Source organism: Megascapheus bottae, chromosome 29 (assembly GCF_031878675.1).
Source record: "Megascapheus bottae isolate mThoBot1 chromosome 29, mThoBot2.hap1, whole genome shotgun sequence".
Classification (NCBI taxonomy): domain Eukaryota; kingdom Metazoa; phylum Chordata; class Mammalia; order Rodentia; family Geomyidae; genus Megascapheus; species Megascapheus bottae.
Window position 1 is genome coordinate 9,988,365 of NC_143537.1, and position 14,788 is coordinate 10,003,152.

Sequence of the window (14,788 nt, forward strand, 5' to 3'; positions counted from 1 at the left end):
TTCTATCTGGCAAATATCATGTAACCCTTCTATTAATTACAACAAAAATATATGAAAAAAAATTTAAAACCATCTTATACTTGAGAACATTCACTAATTTTTCTACATCTAGCCCCCATCACCCTACTAACACTCAAACCAGAATTAATTCTAGGTCCCACATTTTGTAATTACAGTTTATAAAAATACTAAATTGTGAATCTAGAGATAAAGATTAAAACTCTTTTAATTACCAAAAAAGTAATGCTAAGAACTGCTTTTACATCCCATATTTAAAAATATGGCTTTTTTACTTTTTTAGAATAATAGAAATCCGTTAGCCTTAGGAACCAAAAACTTGGTGCAAATCCAAACAAAAGTAATAAATTTGATAGTCTTTTCTTTACTAGGGGTTTTAGTAAAATAATACAGATATTAGTTAATCTCATGAATAAACAAAATCAAAATTACTGTAACAACTCAAATGTAAAATGAGCATTAATCACAAGCATAATCCCAATAATCATATATATTAATCTCAACAAAGAAATTATTTTAAATTGACACTGAATAACAATCCACACAACTAACCTTAAAATAAGCTTTAAATCAGATTTTACTCTATTATATTTATACCAGAAGCCCTATTTGTCACTTGGTCTATTATGGAATTTTCCACTTGATATATTCAACATGACCCTTACATAAATCAATCTACAAATTATTTAACTCTATTTTAATTATTATACTTATCCTAGTTACTGCTAACAACATACTCCAAATATTTATTGGGTGGGAAGGAGTAGGAATCATATTATTCCTACTTATTGGTTGATGGTATGGTTGAACAGACGCTAATACAGCAGCCCTACAAGCCATTACTTACAATCATATTGGGGATATTGGATTCGTAATTGCAATAGCATGTTTCTATAAAAATTTCAATTCCTGAGAATTTCAACACATCTTTTCCCTTAAACTAACATCAAACATTCCATTGATTGGACTTATTCTAGCAGCTATTGGAAAATCAGCCCAATTTGGATTAATCCATGATTACCCTCAGCCATAAAAGGACCTACTCCTATATCAGCCCTATTACACTCTAGCACTATAGTCGTAGCAGGTATTTTTTTTTTACTAATTCAATTTCACCCACTGATATCAAATAAACTTTCAATTACAACAATCATTTTATGTATTGGAGCAATAACCACCCTATTCACAGCTATCTGTGTCCTAACCCAAAATGATATCAAGAAAATTATTGCATTCTCAACTTCTTGCCAACTGGGCTTAATAATAGTCACTTTCGGAATTAATCAGTCTTACCTATCCTTTCTACATATCTGCACTCACACCTTTTTTAAAGCTATATTATTCATATGTGCAGGATCCATTATTCACAATTTAAATGACAAGTTATCTGCAAAATAGGCAGAATTGCTAAAACTATACTTATTACTACTTCCGCTACAGTAATTGGAAATTTAGCTCTAATTGGAATACCATTCCTATCTGGATTTTACTCTAAAGACCTAATCATTGAATCTATAAACACTTCATATGTAAACTCTTGAGCCCTCATCACAACATTAATTGCAACCTCTATAACAGCAGCCTATAGCACACGAATAATCTATCTAGTCATATCTAGCTCACCACGATTCACTAACATAATTATAACAAATGAAAATAATAATAAACTAACTAATCCTATTAAACGTCTTCTACTAGGAAGCATTTTTGCAGGCTTTATTTTATTCAATTACACTCAACCAATAAATATACAAAACATAACCATACACCTACCACAATTAAAATCACAGCTATACTAATCACAATTGTAGGTATCATAGTGGCCATAGGTATCATAGTGGCCATAGAATTAACCACAATATATAGACTTTTATAGTCTACCCTAATAATTATATATTTAATTTCTCAATTACACTAGGCTATTTTCCCACATTCATACATCAATTTCTTACAACAAAAACTTAATTTTAATAAAAAATTTGCAACCTCACAAATAGATTATATATGATTAGAAAAACTATTGCCCTCACAACCAGCTACATCATCTTTAATACTTTACTTAATAGCACCTATCTTAGCACTATCATTAGCATTAATCTATGAATCCCTTTCCCCATACCCCAGCCACTAATCAATATAAATATAGGGTTATTATTTATTTTAGCTTTATCAAGCATAGCCATCTACTCAATTATATGATCAGGATGAGCATCAAACTCAAAATATGCCCTAATAGGTGCTCTTTGTGCTGTAGCCTAAACCATCTCCTATGAAGTAAGCCTAGCTGTTATTCTTATATCAGTTATATTAATAAGTGGATCTTCTCTATAACATCCTTATCCACATCTCAAGAATACTTGTGACTTATTACCCTGCTTGACCAATAGCAATAATATGATTTATCTCAACACTAGCAGAAACTAACCAAGCTTCATTTGATCTTACAGAAGGGGAGTCTGAGTTAGTTTCAAGTTTTAATGTAGAATATGCAGCAGGACCCTTAGCATTATTCTTCATAGCAGAATATATAAATATTATCTTAATAAATGCCCTATTACAATACTATTTAAGACCAATCTATAATCCAATCAAACCAGAAATAAATACATGTAATTTTGTCATCAAAACCTTACTTTTAACATTTAATTTTCTATGAATTTGTGCATCATACCCACAATTCCGATATGATCAACTCATACATTTATTATAAAAAAAATTTTACCTCTAACCCTAGCCCTATGTATATGACACATCTCCATCCCAATTTCTACAGCAAGTATTCCACCAATACTATAGAAATATATCTCATAAAAGAGTTACTTTGATAGAGTAAATAATAGAGGTTTGATCCCTCTTATTTCTAGAATTACAGGATTCAAACCTGACTTAAGAATTCAAATTTCTTAGTGCTACCAATTACACTAAATCCTAGTATGGTAAGCTAAATAAGTTATTGGGCCCATACCCCAATATTTCCTGATGGCAGGAAAATGGCCATTTTTAATCTACTTTTGATTTTCCTCATTCATAGTATAGCTAAGCAGACAATATGAAGAAAGGCAACAAACAGAAGCAATTGTAAAGTGTTGGATACTGGAACTGAAAAGGAAAGTAGGGGGCCGGGAGTTCGGCCTAGTGGTAGAGTGCTTGCCTAGCATGCACGAGGACCCGGGTTCAATTCCTCGGTACCACAAACATAGAAAAAAGCTGGAAGTGGTGCTGAGGCTCAAGTGGTAGAGCTCTAGTCTTGAGAAAGTCCAAGGACAGTGCTCAGGCCCTGAGCCCAAGCCCAGGACTGGCAACAAAAAAAAAAAGAAAAGGAAAGTAGTAGAACTGGCAAAAGACAGAAAGGTTGGAATTCAGTTAATAGCAATAGACCAATACTGATTTTTTATCTCAACAAATATAGAATGGTTACAAACTGTTACATGAACAGTAGGTGAATGAGGGAACATATAGAGAACTGGTATACTACATTTAAACACTTGTGTAAAGCACATTATGATGCATAATTTATTTTAAAAATTCCAAAAGGTCATATATGATAACATCTGCCTGCAATCTCAACTCTTAAAAGACAAAAGGATTAAAATTTTTACTTACCCAGGTTATTGAAAAACCATATCCCCAAACAAAACAAATGAAAAAAAAGAAAAAAGGAAAAGAAAAAATTCTGACCAAATGTCAAAAAAAAAAAAAAAAAACAATAGGATGGAGCCAGGTGCAGTAATCCTAGTTACTCAGGAGGCTGAGATCTGAGGATCTCAGTTTAAAGCCAGTCAGGGCATGAATGAAGGTGAGACTCTTATTTCCAACTAATCACTAGAAAATGGGAAGTGGAGCTGTTGCTCCAGGGGTAGGAGGTGAAGGACTCAGGGACAGAGCTCAGGCCACGAGTTCAAGGCCCAGGACCCACAAAAACAAAACAAAAGATGGGACCAGAAGTTTGGCCTAGTGGAGGAGTGGTTGCCTAGCATGGATGAAGACCTGGGGTCAATTCATCAGTACCACATACACAGAAAAATGCTGGAAATTATGCTGTGGCTCAAGTGGTAGAACTCTAGCTTTGAGAAAGCCCAAGGAAACCACTCAGACCCTGATACAAGCCCCAAGATTGGCAACAAAAATTTAAGATAGTTTGATTGGTCATTTTATCAAAGAATCTTTTTTACTCTATTGCTGGGCATCAGATTTGGCACTTGCAAACCAGTTTTTGCTACTTGAGTAATATCGAAGCCTTTTCTTTTACATGATGTCTTTTTATCTTTTTTTCCTTGGTTGGTTGGGATTTGGGGGATTTTTCTATTCTTTATCTTTTCTTTGTTTATGAGAGAAACATGCTTAGCAAGGCTTTTTTCCAATTTGTGATCCTCCTGTTTTCACCTCATTAGTAGCTGGAATTATTGGAATACACATCCTCACCCAATGCATCCCTTACATGACTGCTCTAGCAGTTTTATACAGGGAGAAATGCTTCCTAATTAGCTTTAAAAGCCCATGAAAAATGAGAATATATTTAGAATAATTTTACTTACAAAGAGAAAAGCAAAAACAATTCTCAACAAAAGTGAATATATAAAAGTGAAATAAAGGCAGTTTACATTTATTCCTTTTCCTTTTTTTAAATTTGTGTGTCTTCCTGAAGACAAAATAGATGTCTTCACACATGCTAACTGAGTTATTCTGCCATTGACCTGCAACCTCACTTACATAGTTAAAATTTAGAAAATGTAATTTACCACACAAAGAATAAAAAATAAAACCCATATATTCATCTCAATAGATGTAGACATGAAAGCATTTAATAAGGTTTCCAATACATGGATTATGAAAATTCTAAAGCTGAAAGAAATTAGCTTTAGCTTATACAGAGTATCTATCAAACCACAACAGTAAACTATTCTTTAAAAAAAAATCTGAATTTACAGGGCCAAGAGTTTGGATTAATGATAGAGTGCTTGCCTAGCATGCAGGAAGATCCAAGTGCAATTCATCGCGATGTACCACATACACAGAAAGAGCTGAAAATGATGCTGTGGCTCAAGTGGTAGAGCTCTAGCCTTGAGAAAGACCAACATCAGTGCTTAGGCCCTAACTTTAAGCCAAAGGACTGGGAAAAAACCCCCTAAAAACCTGTGTTATTTTGGATGGAATCCAGGGAGAAATTTTTATCACTGATGGCATTCAACAACCCATTAGATGCTTTAATTATAAAACTAAAAAGAATAAAACTGCAATGGAGAAAGACACTGTCATCTGTGAGCAAGTTGTCATAATACACATAAAAATTTAAAGATGTTTACAGGTATGCACAAGGAACTGTTCATTAAGTCAACAAATAAAAAAAATCCATCCACAAATTTGTAGGTCAGTACTAGAGTATTTGCCTAGCATCTATGAAGGGTCCTGGTTAAATGAACTGCAAAAAGCAAAAAACCCACCAACAATTGAAAACCAATCTTTACAGGGAAGAAGACAGCATAGGGCTTTAGGCTAGTGAGTGGTTTCCTTCCAAAATAGAAATAGAAATAGCTGCAACATTCTTGCCATACACTAATCCACATTCTTTGATGGTTGAAGGAAATCAAGTGTTCATGGCCATCCAGCAAGGATGTATGGTAACCCAGAATATCAAAGAAAAAAAAATAAAGAGGAAGGACTACAAAAAAAAAAAACAAAACAGGAAGAGGGACATGAGAGGAGTAAAAATAGTATCTGAATCAAATTAAACTGCATCTTAATAGTGAGAAGATGTATATGAACTCTATTCTCCTTTTTTGCCAGTCTTGCGGCTTGAATTCAGGTCCTGGTAAGTATTCTTTCACACTTTTTGCTCAAGACTGGCAGTCTGCCACCTGAGCCACAGCACCACTTCTGGCTTTTTCTATGTCCATGCTAAGGAAGAATCAAACACAGGGCTTCCTGCCTACTAGGTAAGCACTCTAGTTAATGCCTACATTTCTCTTTGGGACAATGTTACCCCCATCCTTAATTTTCCCCAGTTTCTCTCTGAAAAAAAATTTTTTTTAATGAATTTTGGCGGGGTGCAGGTGACTCCTGCCTGTAATCCTAACTAATTAAGAGTTTGAGACCTGAAGATCACCATTCAAAGCTAGCCCATATGGTAAAGTCTGCAATTTCAATCTCTAGTTAACCACAACAAAGTTAAAAATGAGCTTTGGCTCAAGTGGTAAAGTACTATCCACATGCAAAAGAGCTTAATGGCAAAGTTCTGAGTTCAAGCTCCATATCAGCACCAAAAGGAAGTTCTTAGTTCTTTTTTTTTTTTTTTTTTTTGCCAGTCCTGGGCTTGAGCTCAGGCCTGAGCACGGGTCCTTGGACTTTCTCAAGGCTATAACTCTACCACTTGAGCCTCAGCACCACTTCTGGCTTTTTCTAAGTATGTGGTACCAAGGAATAGAACCCGGGTCTTTGTGCATGCTACGCAAGCACTCTACCACTAGGCCAAACTCCCGGCCCAAGTTCTCAGTTCTGAACCTTAGTCTTCCAGGCAGACTTATTCTAAAAAGTCTGGCAGATAATACTGTTGTGCAAGTAGGTTTATTAACTCAAAATTAATGGGCTAAGCACTCATCAGCAGTTCTTGTTGGCTTCAGTGTCATACAATCTTACTTTTCCAGTAGGATCCTCAGTTCCCCAAACTGAGCAATCTTCCTTGTTTGGGTGAAGCACCACTGTAAGAAAAGGGTTTCCAAAAGACAATACAGGAGACAAGGGGAATGGAGTGAGAATTCTTAAAATACTCGAATGGAAATTTTCTGCCCTGGAGTTCTTAAAATGTTCAATTCATTAAAAGAAATAAAGGAGTCAGCCTCACTGCTGCAATCTTAGTTAATCAGGAGGCAGAGACCCCAGGTGTGAGGATCATGGTTTGAAACCACACTGGGCAGGAAAGTCTTTGAGACTCAATTAACAACAACATAAAGAAAAACAGGGGGCTGGGAGTTTGGCCTAGTGGTAGAGTGCTTGCCTCGCATGCATGAAGAACCGGGTTCCATTCCTTGGTACCACATACATAGAAAAAAAAAAACAGAACTGGTGCTGGGCTCAAGTGTTAGGGTTCTACCATTGAGAAAGCCCAAGGACAGTGCTCAGGCCCTGAGTTCAAGGGCCAGGACTGACCAAAAAAAAAAAAAAGAAAAGAAAGAAAAACAGCAACACAAAAACCAAAAGTGCAGCTATGGTTCAAGGTGGTGGCAGCCCTAGCCTCGAGCAAAAATGCTCCCAGAGTGCCCAGGGCATGAGTTCAAGCCCCGCAACGACCAAACACGTTTAAGAACAGGCGTGAATCCTCTCGCAGTCTGGCCTTCCACCGATGCTGGGGCTCTGTTTGCGGTTGGCATCCCTGTGGACACTGGGGACCTAGACGTGCAGGGACACAGTGAGGACCCGGGGAGCTCACCCAGTCTCCTGACGGGCACGTGGACTCTGGCGGTGCTGTGGGTTTTCTTGAGGAGAAGACGTGTGCACTCACCTCAGAGCGGGGACGGGGACGGCTCCCGGGCGGCCTCGGGCGGCGCCCACGCGGCCCCACGCCGCCCCACACACCAGGCCCGGGCGGAAGAGGCCCCACCTGCACCAGGTCGCCGCCCCGGGTGCAGAGCCAGCCAGGGCAAAGCTCTGGAGTCCCCAGGGCCACGTGAAGACGGGGAACGGAGAAACCTGGCGCCAAGGCCAGAAGAGAGGCCGCGGTGGCCTCCGAGGCTCTGCTTCCTTCACGGATGGCGGTTGGGGCTCAGTAACTAGGTTCTCGTGCGCATGCGCAGTAACTGCCCCATGCGCATGCGTGCCAATCCTGACCCAGGGCTGAACAGTATGAGACCCGCGCATGCGCGTGCAGCACTGGGCTAATCATTATTCATTTATTTCCTGTCCAAGGGCTTTAAATCAGGGCAGTGACACTGTCCTTGGGGTTTTTCAAGGCTAGTGCTCTACCGCTAAAGGCCCAGCATCACTTCTCCTTTTTATGTGTATGAGGTACCAAGGAATTGAACCCAGGGCTTCGGGCATGCCAGGAAAGTAGTCTACTAATGGGCCACATGCCTGGCCCTCTACTGGGCTGTTCCTGTGGTGGTCCAGCTCTTTGCAAGTCAACCCCAGGATCAGCAAAGCCCGTTTCCTATACCAAAGAGTGAAAATAAGGAATTTAAGGGCCATCTTTCTGGGTTGGATCTCTGTAAAATAAAATCGGGGTTTTAGGCTCCCTCTCTCTCTCTGTTTCTAGGCCTACAGGTATTGGGGTTTCAACTCAGTGACAGGTTGGTTGGTTTGATTTTCTTTTGGTTGGTGCCATCCCATCTCAGCCACAGCTCCACTTCTGTTTTTTTTTTTTTTTTTCTCTGTTTTCCTTGGTGTTTATTGGAGGTTCTAGACTTTCAGACTTTCACACTCCGGCTAGCTTTGAACTGAGATTCTTGTATCTCTGCATCCTCAGTAGCTAGGATTATAGCTGTGAGCCACCTGTGCCCAACATTTCCATTGTATTTGGACTGAATTTTGTCCCTATTTCCTGTTGAAAAGTTCTGAAGAATCTGATGGTATGTTGGTACATCACTGAAGATATGTAGTAGCAAAACATATATAGGAAGGAAAAAGAGAAAAAGGAGCCATATGTACTGCCTCACACCTATATGCCTAGCTGCTCATTAGACTGAGATCTGAGGTTACCAGTTCCAAACCAGCCCAATCACAAGAGTACCTTATCTCCAATAAACTTCCAAAAAAGCTGTGGGACAGCACTGAGGCACAGAGTTAAGCCATAGTGCACACAAAAAATTAAGTAAATAAGTAGAAGGGATGAAAGAGCCAATTCAAATGTAAAGCTTTTTCCTATGTATGTGGTACTGAGGAATCGAACACAGGTCTTCATGCATGCTAGGCAAGCCCTCTACCACTAGGACAAACTCCTGGCCTCCATTGTTCTTTTTTGTGTATGCCAAGGCTGGGGTTTGGAATCAGGGATTTGTTTTCTCCCTTAACTTGTTCCCTTAATGATGGTACTGTGCAACTGAGCCACATCTAGACTAGAGTGTAAATACCATTGAATGCTGGAAAATAGAGGATTAATTTCTAGTTTCTAAATTCCATGACACCGAATTCACTGGACTTCCTTGGAAATAAATACGCTTCAAGATCTCACGAAATTATAATTTGGTCCTCACTTTCTATACTAACATGTTTTATCCAGTATTTACGACAAAATTTATCTTTACCAATTCTTTGAGTGTACCGTTATCAGTTTCATTGGAGATAAGTCTCATGGACTTTCCTACCTTAACTGGCCTGGAACCATGATCCTCACATCTCAGGCTTCTAAGCAGCTAGGACTATAGGCAACTGTAATCATCCCTTTCAGAAAAATGAAAATGGCAGCAGGATGGTTAAACTGAGAGCTTCAATTCTTTTCTGAGCCTTAAAGATTTTCAAACAGGCAGAATGACACACTGACATGTGGGAAACTGAATCTTCCGCATGACGCAATTCTTTACAAGATTATCTAGGATAGCTGACACTTTCGTTCACTGGAAGCACTCCACTGATTGAGCCATACCACCAGCCTCTTGGCTTAATTTGAATAGTGGGCACTTACAGGCAACTCCCTGCTGAATGTATGTTATTTACTCTGTATCTACAAACAGGCAGCTCTAACTTTAGACATCTTTCCATGTCTGAATAAAGCTCTGCTAAGTTTCAATATTCCTATCTTAATAACACATACTTGGCTCTCAATGCTGAAAAAAAGAGGGGGTCCTTGCCTTCTCCTGGGATGGATAAGAAACTAACACAAAAACCAGATGCTCTTGGTAATCTCATATTGTTACAGTATCTTACCTTGTTATCTGATATATTGTATATGTTTATTTGAAATAGGAAAGGGAAGGGGAGAAAAGATGAGGGGAGTAGGTGGGGAGAGGGAAATGGGGACAAAAACATGAAAAAAGGGTAGTAGCAATGTTTGTGAAGTAATGCACCTTATATCTGGTGAATATAATGTAACCCTTCTATTAATTACAATAAAATATAGTTAAAAAAAGCCAGGCCAGGCTTGGTGGCTCATGCCTGTAATCCTAGCTACTCAGGAGGCTGAGATCTGAGCATCAGTGTTCAAAAGCCAGTCCGGGCACAAAAGGACCTGAGACTCTTATCTCCAATTAACCTCTAGAAAACGGGAAGTGGGACTTGGCTCAAGGGTAGGGTGGTAGCCTTGAGTTGAAGAAAAAAGCCAGAAATGATGCTGTGGCTAAGTGGTAGAGCTCTAACCTTGAGAAAGCCCAAGGATAGCACTCAAGACCTGAGTGCAAGCTCTAGGACTGGCAAAAATATAGCAAAAACCTGGAAGTAGAGGTGCTCTTAAGTATTAGAGTTCCTGCCTTGAAGGAAAAATAAGCAATAGCTCAAGGCACTAAGTTGAAGCTATAATACCAACACATACACCAAAAATCAAAAAGGAAAAATGAGAGCATCTGTTGAAGACCACTTGGTATTTTCTATGCTCTTGGTAAAACTATCATGTCTCAAACCTTTGAGCTTGAAGAAATTTATTAAATTTATACAACATTACCTTAAAGGTATCACACTACACAGCTACACAAGTGTGTAGGCCACATATTTTTCTATACATCATAATTGTTACTGTATTTTTCCTACTAATTTAATCTATTAATGGCAGGAAATCAATTTATTATCTTCATACTTGTCACCATGCCATAGTTGTAGTTAACTCTAAATTTATTAACTATCAGAGGAGAAATTTACTGTACAAATTCAGGTACATGCCTTCCTTCATTGTTTTTCCTAAAAATGAAATTAATAAACCATGGCATTTTAAAAACTTTGCTTGCCAAATTAATACAAGAAGATGCCAAGTAAAACTAAAGAATTCAAAATGCTTTCAATTTCCGTTCATTTGGACAAAGTACTGTGGTTTTCCTTTATCTATCTATCTATCTGTCTATTTATTTATTTTTGTTTGTCATGTTACTTGAACTCTGGGCCTGGGCACTGTCCCTAATACTTTGGTTTTCCATAAAAATATTATAATAAATAAATCACTTATACCATATGAGTAAATTCACTAAAGGCTATCAATATATTCACTTAGAAGTTTCTTAATTCAAAGCTGGGCGAGGTGGCATAGCCTGAAATCCTAACTACTCAGGAGACTGAGATATGAGGATCTCGGTTCAAAATCTGCCCAGGCATTAAAGACCGATAGACTCTTTTTTTTTTTTTTTTGCCAGTCCTGGGCTTGAGCTCAGGGCCTGAGCCCTGTCCTTGGACTTTCTCAAGGCTAGAGCTCTACTGCTTGAGCCTCAGAACCACGTCTGGCTTTTTCTATGTATGTGGTACCAAGGAATCGAACCCGGGTCTTCGTGCATGTTAGGCAAGCACTCTACCACTAGGCCAAACTCCCGGCCCCCGATAGACTCTTATATCCAATTAACCATTAGAAAACCAGAAGAGGCCCTGTGGCTCAAGGGGTAGGGTGGAAGCCTTGAGCTGAAGAGCTCAGGAACAGCACCCAGGCCCAGAGATCAAGTCCCATGACTGGCAAAATAAAAAAAGAAGATGAACAAAAAAAGAAGCTTTTTAATTCACTAAAGCAAAAGAACTATAAGTCCTGCCCTACAGCTATAAATATCCCTTGATAAAATCTAGAACATTTCATTTATCTCAGAGCAATGAAGGCTGCCAGGAAAATGACTTATTAGCATGTGAAGACACCCACAAAAGCCACAAAATGCATTAGCTTTACTTGGGAAGAAAAGGAACTCACCCCACAGAGAAAGACCCTTGGAAGGAGGTGGTTGTACTGAAGAAGCAGCTGAATGCACGTCTTCTCGTGTCTCCTTCCATGCACTGTGTGGGGCTTTCCCAGGTTCTCACTGCTCACCAAGGTAAACCTCAGTCATCCCAGGGGAATCACCAGCAGCCAGGACTCAGGTAATTGCCAATGCTCTGCTCTCTCTGTGGAAACATCACCAATGAATGAAAAAGAGAAAGTGCATTTCAAGGGGACATTAAAAAGAACCACAATGCTTTTGGGAATACTGACAATGTGTGTGTGTATGTGTGTGCGTGCGTGATGGTTCTTACGCTTAAACTCCGGGCTTGGGAACTGTCCTTTGGGACCTAACCTTTAGCTTTTTTGGCTCAAGCCCAGTGCTCTACTGGTCAAGCCATGCTTCACTTTTGGTGTTTTGGTCCTGAATCGAAGGAAAGTGTCTCATGATCTTTCCTGTCCAGGTTGATTTTATTTTGATTCTCAAATTTCAGTCTGAGTAGTTAGAATTACAGGCACGAGCCATCAATGCCTGGATTCAGTGAGTGTGGCAAAGTACTGAATTTGAGCTCCCATGCCAGCACAAAAACAAAAATAAAAATATAGAGATAATATTAAACCAATATAATTAAATGGGATCTGGAGGAAAGACATCAGAAAATTATCACTAATATCTTCTCTTGGATTTTTGTTTGTTTGTTTTCTGCCAGTCCTAGGACTTCAACTCAATGCCTGAGCACTGTCCTTGGGCTTTCTCAAGGTTAGAGCTCTGCCACTTGAGCCACAACACCACTTCAGCCTTTTTTTTTTTTTCTATGTATGTGGTACCAAGGAACTGAACCTGGGTCTTCTTGCATGCTTAGGTGAGCATTCTACCACTAGCCCAAACTCCCGGCCCATTTCTTGATTATGAAAACTTAAATTTACTTCCCTTAAAAGTAAACTGACATCAGGTCAGGAGTTTGGCCTACTGACAGAATGATTGCCTAACATGCACAAAGACCCGGGTTGAATTCTTCGGTACTACACACATAGAAAAAAACCTGAAGTGGTGCTGTGGTTCAAGTGGTAGAGCTCTAGCCTTGAGAAAGTCCAAGGACAGTGTTCAGGCCCTCAGCTCAAGTCTCAGGACAGGCACAAAAAATAAAAAAAATATAAAAAAAAAACAAAAAAAAACCCTCCTACTATTCTCCTCTCGTACTGTTCATAGGAAAGCAGGTATTATTTCAGGCTTTTCTTCTAGGATGCTATAAATATTTGATTTACTTTTTCCAAAATACTACTAAAAAAAAAGAAACAATCTTTCAATAGCTTGAAAATGTTACCCTAGGCACTTAAGTTCATTATATGTCTTTTTGGTATAGAGAATTACAACTTTTACCTTATTTTGTTGTTGTTGTTTTTACCAGTCCTGGGCTTGAGCTCAGGGCCTGAGCACTGTCCTTGGGCTTTCTCAAGGCTGGAGCTCTACCACTAGGTCATACTTCCTGCCCTATAAAATCACTTTTGCCACAGCTTCATTTAAAGTGCTTGAAGGTTAAGATAGGAAAGTTTATTGTGAATCATTACTGCGATTGAGGACTTATTTGTGCCTTTAAGTTCTTTGTGTCTCTCAATGATGAAGTCACCTAAGATAACACATACATTCACCCATAGCCTTTCAACAAGAAGTCTGACCTAACATGGTGAATATTGCTAGTGTGGAATGTAGCATGCAAGATGGGAACAGAGGAATCTGAGGGGAGACTTCAGGCCACAGCAAATCACTCTGGCTGAACTGATATCCCTGGTTTTGTGGATGTTGAAGGCCTCATCACTAAGCTTCCAGGGTTATGTGGTAGGACAATCCCTTCCCCTCCACACCCATAGAGTAATGAGTAATGGAAGGCCCATCTCCTTCTCCTCCTTTGAACGTAAAGAAAGCTCATCAGTTCCTACCATCATATTTGTTTCCAGGATATGACTGTATCAGACTAGATTAAAAAAGACCAAAAATCACAGAATATTCTAATACAATACAATAACAATAACTCTTTTCATCCTACACACAGATATAGGGAGAACTCAAAAGGGTGTTTTGGGGCTGGGGATATAGCTTAATGACAAAGTACTTGCCTAGCAGGTGAGACTTCCTGGGTTCAATCCCCATTGCCAAAAAAGAGAAGAGAAAACCATATAGCTAAAAAGAATTCTTAATTCCCACAACTTTTTTTTTTTGTCAGTCCTGGGGCTTGAACTCAGGGCCTGAGCACCGTGCTTGGGCTTGCTCAAGGCTAGTACTCTACCACTTGAGCCACAGCACCACTTCTGGCTTTTTCTATATATGTGGTAATGAAGAATCGAACCCGGGTCTTTGTGCATGCTAGGCAAACACTCTACCACTAGGACAAACTCCCAGCCTCTCCTTTCTTTCTGCCATGGGACTTGAACTCTGGGCCTAGGAATTGTCCCTGAGCCCTTCAGCACAAGGCTACAGTCCTACCCCAGGAGCCACAGCGCCACTTCTGGTTTTCTAGTGGTCATTTGGAGATAAGAGTCTCACAGACTTTAGTGCCCAGGCTGGCTTTGAACCACGATCCTCAGATCTCAGCCTCCTGAGCAGGTAGGATTACAAGTGTAAGCCACAACTAATTCTTTGAGGCAGGAAATGTCAAGGCTGAAGGGTTTTCTTGAGGAGAAGACGTGTGCACTCACCTCAGAGCGGGGACGGGGACGGGGACGGCTCCCGGGCGGCCTCGGGCGGCGCCCACGCGGCCCCACGCCGCCCCACACACCAGGCCCGGGCGGAAGAGGCCCCACCTGCACCAGGTCGCCGCCCCAGGTGCAGAGCCAGCGAGGGCAAAGCTCTGGAGTCCCCAGGGCCACGTGAAGACGGGGAACGGAGAAACCTGGCCCCAAGGACAGAAGAGGCCGCGGTGGCCTCTGAGCGCCGCCTCCCTCTCTGGTGCCGGTTGTCCCTCAGCAGCC

General features: G+C 39.9%; 1 protein-coding gene across 1 annotated transcript in view; it reads right to left on the minus strand.

Moving 5' to 3' along the window:
• Positions 1 to 12,021, minus strand: part of LOC150044694 (ral guanine nucleotide dissociation stimulator-like) — a 65,648-nt gene extending 53,627 nt beyond the window's left edge. Inside the window, exon 1 of the mRNA XM_090321012.1 lies at positions 11,816 to 12,021. The gene's annotated coding sequence lies outside the window, so the exon portion shown is untranslated. The remainder of the gene's footprint in view (positions 1 to 11,815) is intronic.
• Between the last annotated feature and the right edge of the window lie 2,767 nt (positions 12,022 to 14,788).